At 44.6% G+C, this 25,642-nt stretch overlaps 1 protein-coding gene across 1 annotated transcript in view; it reads left to right on the top strand.

The window, feature by feature from the left end:
- The first annotated feature begins 304 nt into the window (after positions 1 to 304).
- Positions 305 to 25,642, top strand: part of ZMAT3 (zinc finger matrin-type 3) — a 120,709-nt gene continuing 95,371 nt past the window's right edge. Inside the window, exon 1 of the mRNA XM_073626252.1 lies at positions 305 to 683. The gene's annotated coding sequence lies outside the window, so the exon portion shown is untranslated. The remainder of the gene's footprint in view (positions 684 to 25,642) is intronic.

The raw sequence follows: 25,642 nt of genomic DNA, 5'->3' as shown, positions 1-25,642 counted from the left end.
TGCTCTGATGGGACACCTGATGTAAGGTGGTGCTCTGATGGGGACACCTGATGTAAGGTGGTGCTCTGATGGGGAAATATGATGTAAGGGAGCACCCTGATGGGAACCTGATATAAAAAGGGACACTGATGAGAACTCCTTGACTTTTTTTATGACCCCCCAGATCAGACAGGCTCCGCTCAGTGTGGTGCATGCCTGTGTAATCTAGTGAGCAGTGTAAAGTGCAGACATGTTGCAATTGTCCTCTATGTTCCATAGCCATGACCAGGGCGGAAAGACACAGGTCACCACACATAAGAAGTCCTCAGGGTTCCATCCTCATCCAGTTCCGGCGTCCTTCTTCGCAAGTCTCTCCTTCAGGTCGGTGTAGCCATCGTACAGTGTATGAGGAGGAGGCAGCACATCACCTGTCCGCTCCTCTCTGCACCACACCGCCGTACAGTCAGCCAGGGAAGACGGACTTGTGTGGCAGACAGCCAATGGGAGGGCGGGAGGCCCCGGAAGCGTCCACTCAGCCGAGGAGGAGGAAGGGACTCTGCGGCGGCTGCTGCCTCCTGGATGTGTAGAGCAGCCCGCCGGTTCTGGGCCTGTTACTGTCCGCTCCGGAGAATGAGCCCCCAGCCGGCAATGTGCCCCCTGTCCTCGCTGAGACTCCATGCTTCAGGCTGAGCCTTGCAGAGTGTGTGAGTACAGACACAGCCCTCCATCATGTCCATCACTGGCCTGCCTGCCTGCCGGGGACTCGGCAGTGAGAGGCAGGCAGCCATTCCTGTCACTGGACCTGGACACCTTCCTACATCTACACTGCATGCCAGCAACCCCATTCATTGCCCTCCATAATATGCATCTATCCTACAAAACAGCAGTGTGTTCTTAGTACATAGCATCACACACATCTCCGCTAGAATAGGGAGCTTCAGTCATATCAGGTCAGTGGTAGCGGCCAGCATCCTCCTGACATGAGGACAGAATGTGGGCACCTGCTTCATTATCCCACACCCATCATAGGACATCATGGCATCACCCACATACACTTCACGGCCTTCATGCTACAGCAGTGTACTACTAATAGTGTATTGTACAAGGAATGTACTACTAATAGTGGATTGTACAAGGAATGTACTACTAATAGTGTATTGTACAAGGAATGTACTACTAATAGTGGATTGTACAAGGAGTGTACTACTAATAGTGGATTGTACAAGGAGTGTACTACTAATAGTGGATTGTACAAGGAGTGTACTACTAATAGTGGATTGTACAAGGAGTGTACTACTAATAGTGTATTGTACAAGGAATGTACTACTAATAGTGGATTGTACAAGGAGTGTACTACTAATAGTGGATTGTACAAGGAGTGTACTACTAATAGTGGATTGTACAAGGAGTGTACTACTAATAGTCTATTGTAGAAGAAGTGTACTACTAATAGTGGATTGTACAAGGAGTGTACTACTAATAGTGGATTGTACAAGGAGTGTACTACTAATAGTGGATTGTACAAGGAGTGTACTACTAATAGTCTATTGTACCAGAAGTGTACTGCTAATAGTGGATTGTACAAGGAGTGTACTACTAATAGTCTATTGTACCAGAAGTGTACTGCTAATAGTGGATTGTACAAGGAGTGTACTGCTAATAGTGGTTTGTACAAGAAGGAGTGTACTACTAATAGTGGATTGTACAAGGAGTATACTACTAATAGTGGATTGTACAAGGAGTGCACCACTAATAGTGGATTGTACAAGAATTGTACTACTAATAGTGGAATGTACAAGGAGCGTGCTACTAATAGTGGATTGTACAAGAAGTGTACTACTAATAGTGGTTTACAAGGCTTGTTCCACTAATAGTGGATTGTACAAGGAGTGTACGACTGATAGTGGATTGTACTACTAATAGTGATATACAAGGCTTGTACTACTAATAGTGTATTGTATAATGATTGTACTACTAATAGTGGATTGTACAAGGCTTGTACCACTAATATTGGATTGTACAAGAAGCGTACCACTAATAGTGGAGTGTACTACTAATAGTGCATTGTACAAGGAGTGTACTACTAATACTGCATTGTACAAGGAGTGTACTACTAATAGTGCATTGTACAAGGAGTGTACTACTAATAGTGCATTGTACAAGGAATGTACTACTAATAGTGGATTGTACAAGGAGTGTACTACTAATAGTGGATTGTACAAGGAGTGTACTACTAATAGTGGATTGTACAAGGAGTGTACTACTAATAGTCTATTGTACCAGAAGTGTACTGCTAATAGTGGATTGTACAAGGAGTGTACTACTAATAGTCTATTTTACCAGAAGTGTACTGCTAATAGTGGATTGTACAAGGAGTGTACTGCTAATAGTGGTTTGTACAAGAAGGAGTGTACTACTAATAGTGGATTGTACAAGGAGTGCACCACTAATAGTGGATTGTACAAGGAGTGCACCACTAATAGTGGATTGTACAAGGAGTGCACCACTAATAGTGGATTGTACAAGAATTGTACTACTAATAGTGGAATGTACAAGGAGCGTGCTACTAATAGTGGATTGTACAAGAAGTGTACTACTAATAGTGGTTTACAAGGCTTGTTCCACTAATAGTGGATTGTACAAGGAGTGTACGACTGATAGTGGATTGTACTACTAATAGTGATATACAAGGCTTGTACTAGTAATAGTGTATTGTATAATGATTGTACTACTAATAGTGGATTGTACAAGGCTTGTACCACTAATATTGGATTGTACAAGAAGCGTACCACTAATAGTGGAGTGTACTACTAATAGTGCATTGTACAAGGAGTGTACTACTAATAGTGCATTGTACAAGGAGTGTACTACTAATAGTGCATTGTACAAGGAGTGTACTACCAATAGTGGATTGTACAAGGAGTGTACTACCAATAGTGGATTGTACAAGGAGTGTACTACTAATAGTGGATTGTACAAGGAGTGTACTACTAATAGTGGATTGTACAAGGAGTGTACTACTAATAGTGCATTGTACAAGGAGTGTACTACTAATAGTGCATTGTACAAGGAGTGTACTACTAATAGTGCATTGTGCAAGGAGTGTACTACTGACAGTGGATTGTACTACCAATAGTAGATTGTAGAAGGCTTGTACCACTAACAGTGGATTGTACAAGGCTTGCACCACTAATAGTGGATTGTACAAGAATTGTACTACTAATAGTGGATTGTACAAGGAGCGTGCTACTAATAGTGGATTGTACAAGAAGTGTACTACTAATAGTGGTTTACAAGGCTAGTACTACTAATAGTGGATTGTACAAGGAGTGTACTACTGATAGTGGATTGTACTACTAATAGTGATATACAAGGCTTGTACTACTAATAGTGTATTGTATAATGATTGTACTACTAATAGTGGATTGTACAAGGCTTGTACCACTAATATTGGATTGTACTACTAATAGTGATATACAAGGCTTGTACTACTAATAGTGTATTGTATAATGATTGTACTACTAATAGTGGATTGTACAAGGCTTGTACCACTAATATTGGATTGTACAAGAAGCGTACCACTAATAGTGGAGTGTACTACTAATAGTGCATTGTACAAGGAGTGTACTACTAATAGTGGATTGTACAAGGAGTGTACTACCAATAGTGGATTGTATAAGGAGCGTACTACTAGTAGTGGATTGTACAAGGAGTGTACTACTAATAGTGGATTGTACAAGGAGTGTACTACTAATAGTGCATTGTACAAGGAGTGTACTACTAATAGTGCATTGTACAAGGAGTGTACTACTAATAGTGCATTGTACAAGGAGTGTACTACTGACAGTGGATTGTACTACCAATAGTAGATTGTAGAAGGCTTGTACCACTAACAGTGGATTGTACAAGGCTTGTACTACTAATAGTGGATTGTAAAAGGCTTGTACTACTTATAGTGGATTATACTATTAATAGCGGATTGTACAAGGAATGTACTACTGATAGTGGATTGCACTACTAAGGCTATGTTCACACTGATCCGACACGAAAGTCGTATGACTTCCGATCCAACTTTGCCCTGCAACTTCATGTGACTTCAGTGAAGGAGATCCAAATTTGATCCGACCATACCAGGCCCTTTGAGGCTGGTATAAATCTTGAGGGGTAACCCTACGCCAAAATGTAAACAAAAAACAAAAACCGGTGTGGGGTCCCCCCAAGACCATACCAGAGTGTACTACTAATAGTCTATTGTACAAGGAGTGTACTACTAATAGTGGATTGTACAAGGAGTATACTACTAATAGTCTATTGTACAAGGAGTGTACTACTAATAGTCTATTGTACAAGAAGTGTACTACTAATAGTGGATTGTACAAGGAGTGTACTGCTAATAGTGGTTTGTACAAGAAGGAGTGTACTACTAATAGTGGATTGTACAAGGAGTATACTACTAATGGTGGATTGTACAAGGAGTGCACCACTAATAGTGGATTGTACAAGGAGTGCACCACTAATAGTGGATTGTACAAGAATTGTACTACTAATAGTGGAATGTACAAGGAGCGTGCTACTAATAGTGGATTGTACAAGAAGTGTACTACTAATAGTGGTTTACAAGGCTTGTTCCACTAATAGTGGATTGTACAAGGAGTGTACGACTGATAGTGGATTGTACTACTAATAGTGATATACAAGGCTAGTACTACTAATAGTGTATTGTATAATGATTGTACTACTAATAGTGGATTGTACAAGAAGCGTACCAGTAATATTGGATTGTACAAGAAGCGTACCACTAATAGTGGAGTGTACTACTAATAGTGGATTGTACAAGGAGTGTACTACTAACAGTGGATTGTACTGCCAATAGTGGGTTGTACATGGCTTGTACCACTAATAGTGGATTGTACCACTAATAGTGGATTCTACAAGGCTTGTACTACTAATAATAGATTGTACAAGGCTTGTACTACTAAAAGTGGATTGAACAAGGCTTGTACTATTAATAGTGGATTGTTCAAGGCTTGCACTACTAACAGTGATTTGTACTACCAATAGTAGATTGTACAAGGATTGTACTACCAGTTGTGGATTGTAAAAGGCTTGTACTACTAATAGTGGATTATACTACTAATAGCGGATTGTACAAGGAGTGTACTACTAATAGTGGATCATACAAGGCGTGTACTACTGATAATGGATTTCACTACTAAGGCTGTGTTCACACTGATCCGACACGAAAGCTGTACGACTTCCGATCCGACTTTGCCCTGCGACTTCATGTCCGACGTCCATGTGACTTCAATGAAGGAGATCCAAATTTGATCCGACCATACCAGGCCCTGTGGGGCCCCCCCAAGACCATTCCAGACCCTTCGGTCTGATAAGGCTTTTAAGGGAAAACTGCATGCCAGAAAACCCCCCCAAAAAACAGGGGTGCAGCCCCCCTAAATGTTTACCAGACCCTTATCCGAGCATGCAGCCTGGTGCCCCCCCCCGGACCATAACAGGCTACATGCCGTCAACATAGGGGGGCGGGTGCTTTGGGGCAAGGGAGATCTGCGCCCCTACCCCAAAGCACCTTGTCCCCATATTCCCAACAACCCTGTGCGGTGGTTGTGGGGGTCTGCGGGCAGGGCATTTATCTGAATCCCACTTTAACAAGGGGGCTCCCAGATCCTGCCCCCCCCATGTGAATGAGTGTGAAGAATGTCCCCCGTCATAGCTCCAACGTGTCTTCTTTCTCTGGTTTCGCCACCGTTTTGTGTTCTTTGTCCGGTCTTCTCCCTCCGGTGATGTGTTCTTCCTCTGGTCTTCTCCCCCCACTGCTGTCTTCTCCGCCACTGACCTGGTCCTCCTCCGACGCTGGCTTCTGCCGTTGTGTCATCTGTGATGTCTGCCAGTTCTTATATAGCCATGGGGCGTGACCATCCGGTGACGTCACCATGAGGCTCCGCCCCTTGTTACGGCACGTGACCATGCCGTGTTTTATTTATTTTTTTTCAATTTTGGCGTGGGGCTCCCCCTCCAGATCCTCAGAGCACAGGTTGCATGCCTCAAGTCGGATGATGATCCCGACTTACATTCATATCAATGGGCTGAAATCGTGCCCAAGTTGGACCAAAGTAGCGCAGGATGCATTTACAAAGTCGGGCCTACACAAGTCGGAACAGTTAGGCCCCTTTCACGCGGACGGATAGAATGGTGCTTTTAGCTGCGGATTTTCTAATTTTCTACCGCAGCTAAAAGCACACAATGCTTTCCTATGGCCCCATTCACACACTTCGTTTAGCAGCGATTTAGATACATGCAGTTCCGTGCGGATAGAAAAAATAGAATTGACTGCGTCCAGGAGCGTTTAGTGCAGCGTTTAGTGCAGCTATCCGCACATAACCGCAGTGCACTGTGCCAGCTGCGGATAACAGCGCCGAGCTGCTCATCGGGAAAGGAAAAATGATTTTTCCTTTCCCAATGAGCGACAAGCATGGGGATTTGACTCGGATCCCTGCCAATGCCCGGCACTGTTTGGTATGAATCTTGAGGGGGGAACTCCACGCCAAATTTTAAATAAAAAAAAAGGCGTGGGTTCCCCCTTCAAGAGCATACCAAGCCCTTTGGCCTGGTATGGATGTTAAGGGGAACTCCCTACGCTGAAAAAACGGCGTGGGGTCCCCCCTGAAATCCATACCAAACCCTTATCCGAGCACGCAGCCCGGTCGGTCAGGAAAGGGGGTGGGGATGGGCAAGCGCCCCCCTTCCTGAACCGTACCAGGCCACATGCCCTCAACATGGGGGGGTGGGTGCTTTTGAGGGAGTGGGAGCCCTGCGGCCCCCCCACCCCAAAGCACCTTGTCCCCATGTTGATGAGGACAAGGGCCTCTTCCCGACAACCCTGGCTGTTGGTTTCGGGGTCTGCGGGCGGGGGGCTTATCGGAATCCGGGAGCCCCCTTTAATAAGGGGGGCCCCAGATCCCGGCCCCCCATCCTATGTGAATGAGTATGGGATACATTGTACCCCTACCCATTCACCTAGGAAAAAAGTGTCAATAAAAAAAAACACTACACAGGTTTTTAAAGTAATTTATTAGACAGCTTCGGGGGTCTTCTTCCGACTTCGGGGGTCTCTCCGGTTCTTCTGTCGGGCTCCTCCGCTAACTTCTGCTCTTTTGCCGCTCTTTTGCTAGCGGTGGCCCGGACTTCTGCCTTCTGCTTCTTCCCTCTTCTCTTCTTCTGATGTTGACACAACGCTCTCTCTGGCTGGAATGCTCTCTGAGCGCTCCGATGTGACTTATATAGGCGGTGACCCCGCCCCCTTATGCCATCACAGTCCCTGGGCATGCTCGGACTGTGACTTTTTAGGGGGCGTGGTCAACATCACCCGGTGACCACGCCCCCTAAATTGTGCCCTTGTCCTCATCAACATGAGGACAAGGTTCTTTGGGGTGGGGGGGCCCGCAGGGCTCCCTCTCCCCCAAAGCACCCACCCCCCATGTTGAGGGCATGCGGCCTGGTACAGTTCTGGAGGGGGGGGGGGGCGCTCACCCGTCCCCACCCCCTTTCCTGACCGGCCGGGCTGCGTGCTCGGATAAGGGTCTGGTATGGATTTTGGGGGGGACCCCATGCCGTTTTTTCGGCGTAGGGAGTTAACATCCATACCAGACCGAAGGGCCTGGTATGCTCTTGAAGGGGGAACCCACGCCGGTTTTTTATTTAAAATTTGGCGTGGAGTTCCCCCTCAAGATTCATACTAAACAGTGCGAGTCGGTTCCCTGTCGGGTTGCCATGGAAATGGCAAACCGCAGCTAAACGCAACCGCAGCTAATCGCACTGTGCAAATGCAGCTGATCGCAGTGCCTGGAGTCTTGAATTGCACAGGAAAAAAAACATGCTTTTAACTGCGGCAGAATAGCCGTCCGTGTGAAAGGCGCCTTAAGACGGCTCTCATAGGAAACCATTGATTTTCACGTGTCATGCGACTTGTGCTCTGGAAGTCGGAGCACATATTGAACCAGTGTGAACTGGCCCTGATAGTGGATTGTACACGGAGTGTACTACTAATAGTGGATTGTACAAGGCTTGTACTACTAATAGTGGATTGTAAAAGGCTTGTACTACTAATAGTGGATTGTAAAAGGCTTGTACTACTAAAAGGCTTGTACTACTAATAGTGTATTGTAAAAGGCTTGTACTACTAATAGTGGATTGTAATAGGCTTGTACTACTAATAGTGTATTGTACAAGGAGTGTAGTACCAATAGTGGATTGTACTACTAATAGTGGATTGTACAAGAGTTGTACTACTAATAGTGGCCAGAAACAACAGGATTGCTTCACCCAAAAATGACAAATGCCAGCAAGTTAAACCACCTAGGCTTGGTTCACACCACTGCAGCTGTGATTTGATCTGATTTTCAGTGCGATTATGTTGTGCAACCAGGGTGGATTTGATTTAAATCAAGTCAATTTAAATCACTAGTAAAAAGGCTTAATTTAAATCATATTTTTTTAAAGAGCAACTGTCATTTCTGTTCCGCAGTGGCTCCTCCTCTGACCCGCTGTTGACTCACCGACAGTCCCATTCACTCTAATGAGATGGCTGGTGATGCAGCAGTGACCCAACAAGGCGAGGGATGTGGCGGCAGCAGGTGAGTGGATGCCCACTAACAGGTGCTGACATGATGGATCTGAAATGACAGGTGCTCTTTAAATGTAAGGACTTATTCTTGCTGGTAGTTAGAATCTTTAATGTTTGCAAACAAAATGAAGCTTTCCTATTTAGAATAATAAGCTGTCAGGTTAGTGAAACAGCGATATCAGAACCGATTTTAGGTTAATAAGTTAATCACACATAGTTGAACTACTCAAATTCTTTAAAGCGGAGCTCCACCGAAATTTTTTTTTTTTAAAAGTCAGCAGCTACAAATACTGCAGCTGCTGACTTTTAAAACATAGAGACTTACCTGTCCAGGGTGCCCGCGATGTCCGCACCCGAGGCCGTACCGTCTCTCCGTCCTCGGGTGCTGCCGCCTCCATCTTCGGTAAGGGAATCAGGAAGTGAAGCCGTGTGGCTTCACTTCCCGGTTCCCTACTGCGCATGCGCGAGTCGCGAAGTGCAATACGGATGGTCCCTGCTGTCTCTGGGACCCGTGTGTTTCCCAGCAGGCAGCGGGGAGGGAGCAGGAAGTGGCGTAAATAACCGCAGATTCTGCGGCTATCTATGCCGGAAGTGGGTACAGATACCTGTAATATACAGCTATCTGTACCCCCCTCCCCCCTGAAAGGTGCCAACTGTGTCACCGGAGGGGGGGAGGAATCTGATGAGTGGAAGTTCCACTTTTGGGTGGAACTCCACTTTAATTTAATTTAAAACAATAACATTATATTACCTGCTTTACCCATAGGTAGAGAAACTTCATTAAACTTATCTGGCCTGCTGCCATTTTGCTCCTCAAGGGAGGAATAAAGCACTTCAAGCTTTGTGCAGAAAGATCACAAAGTTTATAAGCTGCTTAGAAGGTTTCACCTGCCCTTCCTCCTCACACTTAGAGCCAGGTACAGATGCATTTCTTTTTAAACAATCATACAGTTTGCAGCGTACATAGATTTACAAAACAATGGGATAAAGGAATATTCCTGAACTTTGTTTTATCTCATGGTTACTGTGACATTGTGTGAATGATTCAATGCAGTGCATGTTATCTCAGCTTGCAGAGCTTCGATTCATTGAATGGGTTTACCAAAAAATTAAATATTGCAGAATATACAGCCTCATGCTACATAACTAAGCTCCGTTTCATGCTGAATAAACTAAATTATAAATGTATCTTAAATAGAAAACTATCTTTAGATAGATTTTTACTCCAAAAGCATTTTATTAAAATAAATTTGATAAAAAATCAATAAAATCCGATTTAAATTAAAAAAATTGATTTTTATCCACCATGCGTGCGACTTGCTGATGTGGTTTGCATATTCTATGGGGCCAAACTTGCACTGGAACTGCACCAAAATTTCACCGGACCCTTTCCCCAAAAAAACTGTGCTGTATTGATGTGAATGAGCACCATTGAAAACAATGTGATTTCCATTGTCATGCAATTCTGTGCGACTCAAATTGCACCTGAAATTTCACTAGTGTGAACCAGGCCTTAGTGTTTTTTTTTACACTGTATGGGGCTGATTTACTAAAGGAAAAGTAGAAGAGCCAAGGTAAATCACTGTGGTACAGTTACATTGTGTGCTCACATGAATGTGCGGATGTCGTGTGCATAGCAAACTTGGATTCTGTTTAGTGAATTGCACAAGGATGTTCAATGCGTATGGTACACCCCTAGCTGATATGCATTGAACATACAGAGAATGCTGCTTTTGTGACTTTGGTTCTGATAAGGTGCACTAAGGCATGTTTAGTGCTTTGCAGAGGTATTCACCCCCTTGGCATTTTTCATGTTATGTTGCCTCACAACCTGGAATTAACACGGATTGTTTGAGGATTTGCATTATTTAACCACTTAAGGACCGCCGCATGCCTATGTACGTCCAAACTTTGAACGGGGATATCGTTGTTATGGCAGCAGCTAGCTGCCATAACCCCGGTATCCCCGTTATTGTGTGGCGGTCGGCTTTCAGATAAAAGTGGTCCCTGCGGCGGATTCGCCGCGAGATCACTTTTATCGGTGGCGGGAGAGGGGCCCCCCCTCCCGCCGCAATCCGGTGCCCTCCGCGGCTTACCGGAGCCGTCGGTAGCGGCGGAGGCGATCGCGTCCTTCCCTGTGGTGTGTCTGGAGACGAGTGAGGCTAAGATGGTGCCCACTCATCTCCATGACACTGCTGGGAGGAAGCGACGTCAAAACGTCACTTCCGCCTACGCCTCTTAAAGGCACATTTTTTCAAATGTCATTTTTCTAAATGACTTTTTTTTTTTTTTTTTTATTGCATTTTTGTGTAAATATGAGATCTGAGGTCCTTTTTGACCCCAGATCTCATATTTAAGAGGTCCTGCCATGCTTTTTTCTATTACAAGGGATGTTTACATTACTTGTAATAGGAATAAAAGTGACACAATTTTTTTTTTTTTAAACCGTGTAAAAATAAATAAAATATTGTAAAATAAATAATAAAAAAAAAAATAAAAATTTTAAACCCCCTGTCCCGACGAGCTTGCGCGCAGAAGCAAACGCATACGTGAGTAGCGCCCGCATATGAAAACGGTGGTCAAACCACACATGTGAGGTATCGCAGCGACTGGTAGAGCGAGAGCAATAATTCTAGCCCTAGACCTCCTCTGTACCGCAAAATATGCAACCTGTAGAATTTTTTAAACGTCGCCTATGGAGATTTTTGAGGGTAAAAGTTTGATGCCATTCCACGAGCGGGCGCAATTTTCAAGCGTGACATGTTGGGTATCAATTTACTTGGCGTAACATTATATTTCACAATATAAAAAAAATTGGGATAACTTTACTGTTGTCTTATTTTTTTATTCAAAAAAGTGAATTTTTTCCAAAAAAAGTGCGCTTTTAAGACCGCTGCGCAAATACGGTGCAAAAAAAAAAATTGCAACGACCGCCATTTTATTCTCTAGGGTGTTAGAAGAAAAAACATATATAATGTTTGGGGGTTCTAAGTAATTTTCTAGCAGAAAAACCTGTTTTATACATGTAAACACCTAAAATCCAAAACGAGGCTGGTCCTTAAGTGGTTAATTTATAGAACATGCCCACAACTTTGAAGATTTTTTTTTTTATTGTGAAGCAAACAACAAATAGGACAAAATAACAGAAAAAGTCAATGTGCATAACTATTCACCCCCTTAACCACTTCAGCCCCGGAAGGATTTACCCCCTTCCTGACCAGAGCACTTTTTACAAATTGGCACTGCGTCGCTTTAACTGCTAATTGCGCGGTCATGCAATGCTGTAACCAAACGAAATTTGCGTCCTTTTCTTCCCACAAATAGAGCTTTCTTTTGATGGTATTTGATCACCTCTGCCGTTTTTATTTTTTGCGCTATACACGGAAAAAGACCGAAAATTTTGAAAAAAAATGATATTTTCTACTTTTTGTTCTAAAAAAAATCCAATAAACTCAATTTTAGTCATACATTTAGGCCAAAATGTATTTGGCCACATGTCTTTGGTAAAAAAAATGTCAATAAGTGTATATTTATTGGTTTGCGCAAAAGTTATAGCGCCTACAATCTAGGGTACATTTTCTGGAATTTACACAGCCTTTAATTTATGACTGCCTATGTCGTTTCTTGAGGTGCTAAAATGGCAGGGCAGTACAAAACCCTCACAAATGACCCCATTTTGGAAAGTAGACACCCCAAGGAAATTGCTGATAGGCATGTTGAGCCCATTGAATATTCATTTTTTTTGTCCCAAGTGATTGAATAATGACAAAAAAAAAAAAAAAAAAAAAAAAATTACAAAAAGTTGTCACTAAATGATATATTGCTCACACAGGCCATGGGCATATGTGGAATTGCACCCCAAAATACATTTAGCTGCTTCTCCTGAGTATGGGGATACCACATGTGTGGGACTTTTAGGGAGCCTAGCAGCATACGGGGCCCCGAAAACCAATCACCGCCTTCAAGGTTTCTAAGGGCGTACATTTTTGATTTTACTCCTCACTACCTATCACAGTTTTGAAGGCCATAAAATGCCCAGATGGCACAAACCCCCCCCAAATGACCCCATTTTGGAAAGTAGACACCCCAAGCTATTTGCTGAGAGGCATGTTGAGTCCATGGAATATTTTATATTTTGACACAAGTTGCGGGAAAGTGACAATTTATTTATTTATTTTTTTTTTTTTGCACAAAGTTGTCACTAAATGATATATTGCTCACACAGGTCATGGGCATATGTGGAATTGCACCCCAAAATACATTCTGCTGCTTCTCCTGAGTATGGGGATACCACATGTGTGGGACTTTTTAGGAGCCTAGCCGCGTACGGGACCCCGAAAACCAATCACCGCCTTCAGGATTTCTAAGGGTGTACATTTTTGATTTCACTCTTCACTGCCTATCACAGTTTCGGAGGTCATGGAATGCCCAGGTGGCACAAACCCCCCCCAAATGACCCCATTTTGGAAAGTAGACACCCCAAGCTATTTGCTGAGAGGCATGGTGAGTATTTTGCAGCTCTCATTTGTTTTTGAAAATGAAGAAAGACAAAAAAAAAAATTTTTTTTTTCTTTTTTTAATTTTCAAAACTTTGTGACAAAAAGTGAGGTCTGCAAAATACTCACTATACCGCTCAGCAAATAGCTTTGGGTGTCTACTTTCCAAAATGGGGTCATTTGGGGGGGGTTTGTGCCACCTGGGCATTCCATGGCCTCCGAGACTGTGATAGGCAGTGAAGAGTGAAATCAAAAATTTACGCCCTTAGAAAGCCTGAAGGTGGTGCTTGGTTTTCGGGGTCCCATACGCAGCTAGGCTCCCAAAAAGTCTCACACATGTGGTATCCCCGTACTCAGGAGAAGCAACAGAATGTATTTTGGGGTGTAATTTCACATATTCCCATGGCATGTTTGAGCAATATATAATTTAGTGACAACTTTGTGCAAAAAAAAAAAAAAAAAAAAAAAAATTTGTCTCTTTCCCGCAACTTGTGTCACAATATAAAATATTCCATGGACTCGACATGCCTCTCAGCAAATAGCTTGGGGTGTCTACTTTCCAAAATGGGGTCATTTGGGGGGGGTTTGAACTGTCCTGGCATTTTATGCACAACATTTAGAAGCTTATGTCACACATCACCCACTCTTCTAACCACTTGAAGACTATGCCCTTTCTGACACTTTTTGATTACATGAAAAAATTATTTTTTTTTGCAAGAAAATTACTTTGAACCCCCACACATTATATATTTTTTTAAAGCAAATGCCCTACAGATTAAAATGGTGGGTGTTTAATTTTTTTTTTTCACACAGTATTTGCGCAGCGATTTTTCAAACGCATTTTTTGGGGAAAAAACACACTTTTTTACATTTTAATGCACTAAAACACACTATATTGCCCAAATGTTTGATGAAATAAAAAAGATGATCTTAGGCCGAGTACATGGATACCAAACATGACATGCTTTACAATTGCGCACAAACGTGCAGTGGCAACAAAATAAATACATTTTTAAAAGCCTTTAAAAGCCTTTACAGGTTACCACTTTAGATTTACAGAGGAGGTCTACTGCTAAAATTACTGCCCTCGATCTAACCGTCGCGGTGATACCTCACATGCATGGTGCAATTGCTGTTTACATTTGACGCCAGACCGACGCTTGCGTTCGCCTTAGCGCGAGAGCAGGGGGGACAGGGGTGCTTTTTTTTTTTTTTTTTTTTTTTTCTTTATTATTTTTTTGCTTTTTTATCTTATTTTAAAACTGTTCCTTTCATTTTTTTTTTTTTAATCATTTTTACTGTTATCTCAGGGAATGTAAATATCCCCTATGATAGCAATAGGTAGTGACAGGTACTCTTTTTTGAAAAAATTGGGGTCTATTAGACCCTAGATTTCTCCTCTGCCCTCAAAGCATCTGACCACACCAAGATCGGTGTGATAAAATGCTTCCCCAATTTCCCAATGGCGCTATTTACATCCGGCGAAATCTAAGTCATAAAATGCTCGTAGCTTCCGGTTTCTTAGGCCATAGAGATGTTTGGAGCCACTCTGGTCTCTGATCAGCTCTATGGTCAGCTGGCTGAATCACCGGCTGCATTCTCAGGTTCCCTGTTGAGACAGGAGAGCCAGAGAAAAACACGGAAGACGGTGGGGGGGGGGGGGGGGGCATTCCCTCCCACTGCTTGTAAAAGCAGTCTAGAGGCTAATTAGCCGCTAGGATTGCTTTTACATGAAAGCCGACCGCTGGCTGAAAAGAATGATACCAAGATGATACCTAAACCTGCAAGCATCATTTTGGTATAACCACTCAAAGTCGTGAATGCTGTACCTGAAGACAAAAATATGGCTAACAATAAAGCACAGTAAATGGTAAAGTATAAAAAATTGCATACCTGAAAAGCAAACATGATAAAACATAATAACAATAAAACATTGCAGAATAGAATACAGTAAAAAAGAGCAGAACAATAGAGAGAATAGAGAGAGAGAGAATAGAGAGAGAACAATAAAACGACAACTATTATTTTTTATTTTATATTTTTGTTTGTGTTTTTTTTTTTTTTTTTTACACTTTTTTTGTAACTGTAACTTTTATAACTGTAACCGGTTCCAGGTTCGGGTCTCTCAAAATGCGATGGCATCTTGGGAGACCCTGTGAAAGTGTGCCTAGTCTGTGCAATGCTGTACCCTACGCTAATACTCAACTAGTGTATGGTAGCATTCAAAACATTCACCAATGCAAAGACCAGGATTGTCAGGACAGGAGGGACAATAATAGCAGGTGTCACGCCTATATCCGCGCTTACTGCAGACACAACATCTTTTTTGGGGGAGTTCGTTGGGTAGGGGTACTAGGGGGAGGACATAAAGAAAATGCCTCTCATGCAGCCGACTGCATTTGGTTGGGGATGTGAATGGGGGAAGTACGGGCGCTGCAGAAGCGGTGGGTTCCCAATTAGGATTGGCGAATGCAGCAGGAAGGGCATTATGGGCACGACGGGCCTGTGTTTGTCTTTTTTGTGGCAGCGGGACACTACTTGTGCTTGCCACCTCACCAGCTTGAACTGCACTTATGGGACTCGCCACGTCACCAAGTGTTACTGCAGTGCTGGTTTGACTATGACCGGGGTGTACTAGGCCGCTGGCGCTTGCCAGTTCACCAAAACGCTACCAAAAAAACTGTTAGCGATCGCAGGGATCAGGCCTGACTCTGCGAACGCTGCAGTTATGCGTTTAGTGTTTTGTAAGTGACAGTGATCGATCGATACTGCACTTGGGTGGGCTGGGCTGGGCCGGGCGGAGGGGCAAAACGCAGGTGCTAGCAGGTATCTGGGCTGATCCCGCTAACACTGCGTTTTTGGGAATCCTAAACTGTTGGGGACGCTAGTATAGATCTGATCGGATCAGATATTGATGCGTTCAGATACTATACCACTAAGGGAGGTGTACGGTGCGTGCGTGGGTGTTAGCGCTACTGGCACTAACCTGACGCTGCCTGGGGCTGGTGCTTGCCATTTCACCAAAACGCTACCAAAAAAACTGTTAGCGATCGCAGGGATCAGGCCTGACTCTGCGAACGCTGCAGTTATGCGTTTAGTGTTTTGTAAGTGACCGTGATCGATCGATACTGCACTTGGGTGGGCTGGGCCGAGCCGGGCGGAGGGGCAAAACGCAGGTGCTAGCAGGTATCTGGGCTGATCCCGCTAACACTGTGTTTTTGGGAACCCTAAACTGCTGGGGACGCTAGTATAGATCTGATCAGATCAGATATTGATCCGTACAGATACTATACCACTAAGGGAGGCGTATGCTGCGTGCGTGGGTGTTAGCGTTACTGGCGCTAATCTGACGCTGCCTGGGGCGACGCATATCACCGCCGGGCGATCAGGGGGCTAAATCTTTATTCGGCGGGTGCCCTGACACTATAAAAAATAAACAAACTAACCAGCGTCACCCGTAACGGTTATACAGTGATCAGTGGTGAAAGGGTTAACTAGGGGGCAATCAAGGGGTTAAAACATTTATTAGGTAGTATATGGAGGTCCCTGTCGCTATAAAACGCTGACGGCGAACCTAAATATTTACCTCACTAACTAGCGTCACCAGCGACACTAATACAGCGATCAGAAAAATGATCGCTTAGCGACACTGGTGACGGGGGGTGATCAAGGGGTTAAAACTTTATTAGGGGGGGTTAGGGGGGTACCCTAGACCTAAAGGGGGGTAATACTAACTGTCCTAACACTGTAAATGTCACAAACTGACACCAATACAGTAATCAGAAAAAAAAAAAAAAAAAAAAAAAAAACCTGCTGGTGTCAGTTTGTGACAGGGGGGGGGTGATTGGGGGGGGGATCGGGGGGCGATCGGGGGGGGGATCGGGGTGTTTTGTGTGCCTGGCATGTTCTACTGTGTGTGTAGTGTGTTGTGCACTTACATTGCAGTCTTCTCTCCTCGGCCCGGAACGGAAAATACCGAGCCGAGGAGAGATGACATCATTTCCTCTGCCTCTGTGTACAATACAGAGGCAGGGAAATGATCCCATTGGCTGGGAGCGATCGCGAGGGGGGGGCCACGAATGGATGGCCTCCCCCTCACCTCCGATCGCCGGGGGAGATTTGCCGACCGCCGCTGGCACCGGGGGGGGGTCCGATCGGACCCCCCACCCGCGGGCAGGCAAGGACGTACCTGTAAGTCCTTTTGCCTGCCCGTGCCATTCTGCCGACGTATATAGTCGTGCGGCGGTCGGCAAGTGGTTAAAGTCAATACTTTGTAGAGCCACCTTTTGCTGCTATCACAGCTCCAAGTCACTTTGGATAAGTCTCTATGAGCTTGTCACCTCTTACCACTGGGATTTTTGCCCATTCCTCCTTGCAAAACTGCTCCATTCAAGTTGGATGGTTTGCGCTTGTGGAACAGCAATATTTAAGTCTGACCACAGATTTTGTATTGGATTGAGGTCTGGGCTTTGACTAGGCCATTCCAACACATTTACATATTTCCCCCCCTTAACCGCTTGCCGACCGGCTCACACCGATATACGTCGGCACAAGGGCACGTACAGGGAGATCAACGTACCTGTACATTGCCCTTTAAGAAGTGGTTTGCGGGTGCGCCCGCTGGGACCTCCGTGAGTGTGATGGCGGGGATACCCGCGTTTGTCTCACGGAGAGGAAGAACGGGGAAATGCTGATGAAAACAAGCATTTCCCTGTTCTGCCTAGTGACACTGTAATCGGGATCAGTGTCTTGTCACACACAGCCCCCCCCCACAGTTAGAATCACTCCCTAAGACACACGTAACCCACTTAACCCCTACAGCGCCACCTAGTGGTTAACCCCTTCACTGCCAGTCACATTTACACAGTAATCATTGCACACAGGTGGACATCATTTCACTAATTATGTGACTTCTGAAGGTAATTGGCACCAGAGCTTTTTATGGACTTTGTAACAAAGGGGGGTGAATACATACGCACATTCCAATTATCAGTTTTTTATTTCTGAAAAATAGTTTTATGTATATATTTTTCTAATTTTACTTCACCAACTTAGACTATTGTGCTCTGATCCATCACATATAATTCAGATTAAAAAAACATTGAACTAAAGGCTGTAATGTAACAAAATAGGTAAAAAGCCGGGGGGGGAGGGGGTGAATACTATTGCAAAGCACTGTAAACTTTAAGTCCTCATGCACACGGACGTTTTTACAGCTGCTTTTTTGAGCTTTTTTTGCAGCTTAAAAAGGCCTGTCTATGTTAGTCTATGGCTTCATGCCCACCTAGTCGTTTTTGAGCTGCAAGTGGCATAGGCGTTTTTAAGCTGTAAAAAAAACCCAGGACCAGTGGGTTCTGAAAGACGTTTTTCAGCTGTAAAAACGCTCTAACGCTGAAAAACGCTTAAAAAACGCTCAAAAACGTCATTCACCAACGTTTTTTAGCGTTTTTGATCCATTGAGAAAAAAAAAAAAAAAAAAAATTTTGAAAAAAAAAAAAAACGCTCAAAAACGCTAACGTGGAAAAACGCTCAAAAAACGCTATTGCAAAAACGCTGAAAAAAGTTTAAAAAAAATCACTGCAAAGATACTGGCGTTTTCATAACTTTTTTTAACAGCCTGTGTGCATGAGGGCTTACCTGAATATAAAAAAAACAAATGTGACCAGATCCCTAAGCAATGGCATGCACAAACACCAGTATGTCACCAAAGCCCAGTATTATTGGAGCAAACAAAGCAATGGGGGAACTTTACTAAAACTGGAGCAGCTGTGCACACTACCCAATCAACTTCTATCCTCAGCTTGTTCAGGTAAGTGGGCGGGCGGGAAGTACACATGACACATGCCAAAATTATCCTCTTTGTCACGTTCAGCAGCAACTGATTTGGGATGAAGTTGCAGCATGGTAGTGCAGCTTTTTAGGGCTTAAAACAGGCGGCAAGGAGGCGACACCGCCTGTCAAATGCCCACAGATCACTTTTCAGATGCACAAGATTGTAAATGTAATATATAGTATGTCTTGAATGTAACTGATTTAGGAAACAGTTAAAGGGGTTGTAAAGTCTGAAAGTTTTTTACCTTAATGCAGGGGTCTTCAAACTACGGCCCTCAAGTTGTTCAGGAACTACAATTCCCATCATGCCTAGTCATGTCTGTGAATGTCAGAGTTTTACAATGACTCATGGGTTGTGTAGTTCCGCAACAGCTGGAGGGCCGTAGTTTGAATATTCCTGCCTTAATGAATTCCTTACATTAAGGTAAAAAATGTTTAGGTGTCAGCATTACCCCCTCAGCCCCCCTTTACTTACCTGAGACCCCATTTGATCCAGCGCCGTGCATGTCTGCAGATCTTTTCTTCTCCTACTTCTGAGTCTCGCTGGCTTTGCTGGGGCACTGGGAGCCATGCTGTCAATCAAAGCCAGTGATGAGGAAGCTGGGGGCGGGGCCAAGTCCTGCTGTCTGTGTCAATGGTAAGTAGACTCAACTTGAACAGATGTCCCAAAGGCAACTGTGGTAAGGGCAGCAGGACACTCCAAGAAGGTTCCCTAGGATGTTCAAATAGCTGCCTTGCAAATCGTTTCTGGAGTATGCTGCTATGGATGATATAGCTCTCGTTGAGTGCACTGTGATTTCAACTGGAGCTTCTATACTTCTTGTAAAATAAGCTTTTCTGATAAATCTTACTAGCCAGGAAGCATTTGTTCCTGAAGTTGCAGACTGACCTTTGTGTGTCCCTGATGGTAATATAAAGCAGTTTTCCACAGCTGTGAATGTTGCTGTCCTGTCCAGGTAAAATTGGATAGCATAACCCACATATAAAAAGTAATACTGATCTGTTGTCATTCTTGGGAAACTTGGTAAGATTACAGTGCTTTGAAAAGGTATTCATACCCCCTGAAAGTTTCCACACTTTGTCATGTTACAAGGCGTAAATGTATTTTATTGGGATTTTATGTGATAGACCAACACAAAGTGGTGCATAATTGTGGAAGGAAAATGTTTTTCAAAATGTTTTCACAAATAAATATCTGAAAAGTGTGGCATGTATTTGAAATCAGCCCCCCTTTACTCTGGTACCCTTAACTAAAATCTAGTGGAACCAATTGCTTTTAGAAGTCACCTAATTAATAAATATAGACCACCTGTGTGTAATTTAATCTCAGTATAAATAAAGCTGTTCTGTGAAGCCCTCAGAGGTTTGTTAGAGAAACTTAGTGAACAAACAGCACCACGAAGGCCAAGGAACACACCAGACAGGTCAGGGAGAAAGTTGTAAAGAAGTTTAAAGCAGGGTTAAGTTATAGAAAATATCCCAAGCTTTGAACAGCTCACAGAACATTGTTCAATCCATCATCAAATGGAATGAGTATTGCACAACTGCAAACCATCCACCTAAACTGACAGGCTGGCCAAGGAGAGCATTAATCAGAGAAGCAGCCAAGAGGCCCATGGTAACTCTGGAGGAGCTGCAGAGATCCACAACTCAGGTGGGAGAATCTGTCTACAGGACAACTATTAGTCGTGCACTCCAAAAATCTGGCCTTTATGAAAGAGTTGCAAGAAGAAAGCAATTATTGAAAGAAAGCCCTAAGTCCCATTTGCAGTTTATGAGAAACCATGTGGGGGACACAGCAAACATGTGGAGGAAGGTGCTTTGGTCAGATGAGACCAAAATTTTACTTTTCCCTTTACGTCATTCAGGACAGCCACTATTGAGAGATAGTCTCCTCCTCTTCCTGTAGGAAACACTGCGCCAGCCCATAAAACTCTCACTTCCCCTGCCATACCTCAGTTAATAGTGTTTCCTCCGGAGGGGAGACACTGTGCAGGGAACCAGGCTGATACAATCAGGGAGATTGTGGCCTCTTTCAGAACATCCCCAGGGGAGCAGGGGCTTCCAAGCAGTGGATAGGCGGTACATACCCGCAAAACAGCAGCCACCCCTTCCTTGTCAAGCGTGGCATCAGGCTGTGGGGGCCCCCTATCGCGTCCACAGGGCCGCAGCAAGGAGGACACTCCGCTCTCCCTGTACACTGTGCAGGCCGCATTTTTTTGTTAATGGAACGAACGGGCCGGACGACGGGCGACGTCATTTCCGGCGGAGGGCGGATGTCTACCTTTAACCCGCGACTTCCGGTTCCGGGTCGCGGTGCTGATAGGGGGCCGGGCTCAGGCTGGAGGAGTCGGTTTACACGTGCAGACAGTGTGAGACTCTACACAGGCAACCACCTGCAGTCATGTCTGAGGCAGATGCTGCAGCTCATACGGACACTAGCTCCAGCCTTCCGAAGGTAAGAGTTCCCTGGGGAGGGGTCCTCTCTACCTAGGATTGTCCCCCCCCCCATGTACGGTTCCTTACTTAGGGGGGGACAGACCCCCTGGGTGGTCAGGGGGTGGGGGTGACTCGGATCCCTACAGGTGGGTTGGGTACACCCCCAGGGTTGTTTCTGTTAAAAAATTGCTGAATGTAATGTGCTTTCTGTATGTAATTTCAGAAATCCACAGAAAAGACAAAGTCCACTCATGTCTCTAAAAAGAAATGTGCCTCTTGTAGGGACAGTTTAGGGGAAGCTTGGACCAAGGTTCTGTGTAAGGAATGCATAGATTCCCTGGTCAAGGAAAGGGACTCTGAACAGCAGTCCGGCTTGGCAGCCTCTGTAAAGGAGCTGTCATCCACTTTTTCATCCTTTAAAACGCTTTTTGAGAAGTTTCAGCTTCCCCTTAATCCCATTCAGCAGGATTCAACCCCGCCTCATGCTCAGGGCTCGGCTCCTGCCAGATCCACTAGTATGGCTACGGCAGAGGAGGCTGCAGGCCCTTCCGGGGTGGAGCTTAGGCAACCAGACAGTGGCACTTCTGACTCCCATGAGGAATCAGAGGGAGAGGACCAGGACGGGGAGTCCAGGAAAATCTCCAGGTATAAGTTGTCCCTAGAGGAGGTGGAAGATCTCCTAGGGGCAATATATACAACCCTCGGTATACACGAGGATAAAAAACCCCTCTCACTCCATGACCTTATGTACAAGGGCTTAGGAGATCAAAAGAGAAAAGTTTTTCCAGTACACGAGGTTCTGGTGGAGACGATTAAAAAAGAGTGGCAGGATCCGGAAAGAAAGCCCTTCTTCTCTAGTTCCCTTAAGAGAAGATTTCCGTTTTCAGAGGATCCAGCGTCCATTTGGAATAAAAATCCCAAACTGGATGCAGCTTTCTCTCAGGTCTCTAGGCACACAGACCTGGCCTTTGAGGACATGGGGGCCTTATCAGACGTCATGGATAAGAGGATAGACTCATTACTGAAAAAGACCTGGGACTCAACAGTCGGTAACTTAAAACCAGAAATGGCTGTTACTGTGGTAGCCAGCAATTTAGAACATTGGCTTTTCCAGATTCAGGAGCATATTGAGGCTGGCACAGCTAAAGAGACTATCCTAGCGTCTTTCCCCACGATTCTGCGAGGCATCGCATACATAGCAGATGCCTCGGCAGAGTCAGTCCGTATGTCAGCCAGATCAGCGGCCCTGGCTAACTCGGCCAGGAGGGCCCTCTGGCTGAAGACGTGGCCGGGTGACGCCGCCTCTAAGGTCAAGTTATGTGGGATACCCCTGACAGGTGACCTACTATTTGGTCCTGGGTTAGATACAGTCCTAGACCGGACAGCAGACAAAAAGAAGTCCTTCCCACTCAAACGAAAGACCCCTACACAGAGAAAGAGGGGGTTTCGTCCGCAAAAGTGCAGGGAAGCCCCTAAACAAGGGGGACAGAAGAAAACCTGGGGCCAAAGAGGTAAGGGCAGAGGAGGGGCGATTTTTCGCCCTCCTGAAAAAGCCCAGAAAGATCAATGACTCTCTAAAAGCGGTGGGAGGAAGACTGGGGGCCTTCCTTCCACAGTGGGAGATCATTTCCCCCAATCGGTTCATTCTAGGGATCATAAGAAGGGGGCATCTCTTGGAATTTACAAGGCCCCCCTCACAAAGGTTCCTTGTCACGCAGCTTTCCAGCTGCACGACAAAAACCCAGGCCTTGTTAGACGCTCTGAAAGAGCTAGAACTACAAAATGTAGTTTGCAGAGTACCCAAGGGGGAGGAAGGAGAGGGGGTTTATTCCCATGTATTTATGGTAAAAAAACCCTCAGGAAAATTCAGATTGATTCTGAATTTAAAGCCCTTAAACAAGTCAATTTGTTACAAAAGATTCCGTATGGAGTCAATTTTTACGGTCAGGGCTCTGTTACCGCAGAATTGTTTCATGGTGTCTCTGGACCTCAGAGACGCGTATTTGCACGTCCCTATTGCAGAAACCTCTCAGAGGTTTCTCCGTTTAGCAATAAACCTGGGCGACGCAATACTGCAGAATTGGCATTTCAGGACATGCTATGCCTTCCCCCCTCCGGTGTTATTACCGGCGGTTCTGCGGAAGTTCCAACTAGAGAACACCTCCCTCATTCTAGTAGCTCCACATTGGCCGAAAAGGGCATGGTTTTCAATTCTCAGTCAGTTAGCGGTGGAACCGCCCCTATTCCTTCCACCTCAGGAGGATCTTCTCTCACAGGTCCAATCCTCTGTCCACAGGTACACCAGTGGAAATTAGCGGCCTGGCTACTGAAGAGAGTATATTAAAATCTAAGGGATTTTCTCAGAAATTAATATCCACCCTTCTCAACAGTAGAAAAAAGGAGACGCGTCATATTTATAAAAAGGTCTGGCTCCTTTTCAACAAGTGGTGCACTGAAAACTCCTTCTCGGCGCAGAGCCCCATAGCTGTTTTGGAGTTCCTACAGTGTGGAGCAGACAAAGGGTTATCCGTAGGTACCCTTAAAATAGTGGCAGTGACAACTGCCAGGAGAGTCAGTGAAATTGAGGCGTTATCAATTAGACCTCCTTTTTGCGTTATTTTGCCAGATAGAATAGTCCTTAAGACTGATCCAGCATTTTTGCCTAAAGTGGCATCAGGCTTTCACAGAAGCCAGGAAATAGTCCTACCTTCATTTTGTCCCAATCCTGCTGGAGAAGGGGAACTGAAATTTCATTTCTTAGATGTAAGGAGGTGTATCCTACAATACTTAGAGATGACTAAAACAATAAGAAAGTCTGATTCTCTATTTATTTTATTTTCCGGGTCCAGAAAAGGATTCAGAGCGTCTCGACGCACGATTGCCAGATGGCTTAGATTAGCTATTGGGCAAGCATATTCTCTAGCAGGGAAAGAGATTCCTATGGGCATAAAGGCACACTCTACCAGAGCCGTGGCAACTTCCCAGGCAGAGAAGGCTGGAGCAACGCCAGAGCAAATATGCAAGGCAGCGACATGGTCCAGCTACTCCACTTTCGTTAAACATTACAGAGTGGACCTGGTGGCGGCAGGTGAGCAGGCTTTTGGGCGAAAAGTTCTGCAAGCTGTAGTCCCACCCTAATTGGTAAGTGCTCGATTATCCTCTCAATAGTGGCTGTCCTGAATGACGTAAAGGGAAAATTAAAGTTACGTACCGGTAACGTCTTTTCCTGTAGTCTTTCAGGACAGCCCTAGTTACCCACCCTAAGCTTGGGGGGGTCTTATTTAAGACCAGAACGCAATATGATAATGATATTGAATGGTATGTTATTAATGTGTTCTTGTGTCTCCCCAGCTGACCGGAGGTGATCTTGTAAAAACTGAGGTATGGCAGGGGAAGTGAGAGTTTTATGGGCTGGCGCAGTGTTTCCTACAGGAAGAGGAGGAGACTATCTCTCAATAGTGGCTGTCCTGAAAGACTACAGGAAAAGACGTTACCGGTACGTAACTTTAATTTTTGGCCAAAAAGCAAAACTAACACTGTATACCATCCTGAACACACCATCCCCACCGTGAAACATGGTGGTGGCAGCATCATGTTGTGGGGATGCTTTTCTTCAGCAGGGTCAGGGAAGCTGGTCAGTCAGAGTTGATGGGAAGATGGATGAAGTCAAATACAGGGCAGTCTTGAAAGAAAACCTGTTAGAGTCTGCAATAGACTTAAGACTGGGGTGGAGGTTCACCTTGCAGCAGGACAACGACCCTAAAAAAAGTCAGAGCTACAATGGAATGGTTTTGATCAAAGCATATTCATGTGTTAGAATGGCCTAGTCAAACCCCAAACCTAAATCCAATTGAGAATCTGTGGCAAGACTTGAAAATTGCTGTTCACAGACGTTCTCCATCCAACCTGACAGAGCTTGAGCTATTTTGCAAAGAGGAATGGGCAAAAGCTGGTAGAGACATACCCAAAAAGACTTGCAGCTGTAATTTTGAAAACCATTTATAATTTTCCTTCCACCTCACAATTATGTGCCACTTTGTGTTGGTCTATCACATAAAATCCCAATAAAATACATTTACGTTTTTGGTTGTAACATAACAATATGTGGAACATTTCAAGGGGTATGAATACTTTTTCAAGGCACTGTATATCTTTATCAACCTCTTTCCTACCCGCCCATTGTCATATGATGTCCGCAGATGGGATCTCCAGTCCTGGGCGGGCATCATATGACGTTCTCTGCTTCCCGGTGGTATAG

This window comes from Aquarana catesbeiana, linkage group LG04, assembly GCF_042186555.1.
Source record: "Aquarana catesbeiana isolate 2022-GZ linkage group LG04, ASM4218655v1, whole genome shotgun sequence".
In the NCBI taxonomy this organism is placed as follows: Eukaryota; Metazoa; Chordata; class Amphibia; order Anura; family Ranidae; genus Aquarana; species Aquarana catesbeiana.
This window is presented reverse-complemented; position numbering and strand designations above follow the sequence as displayed.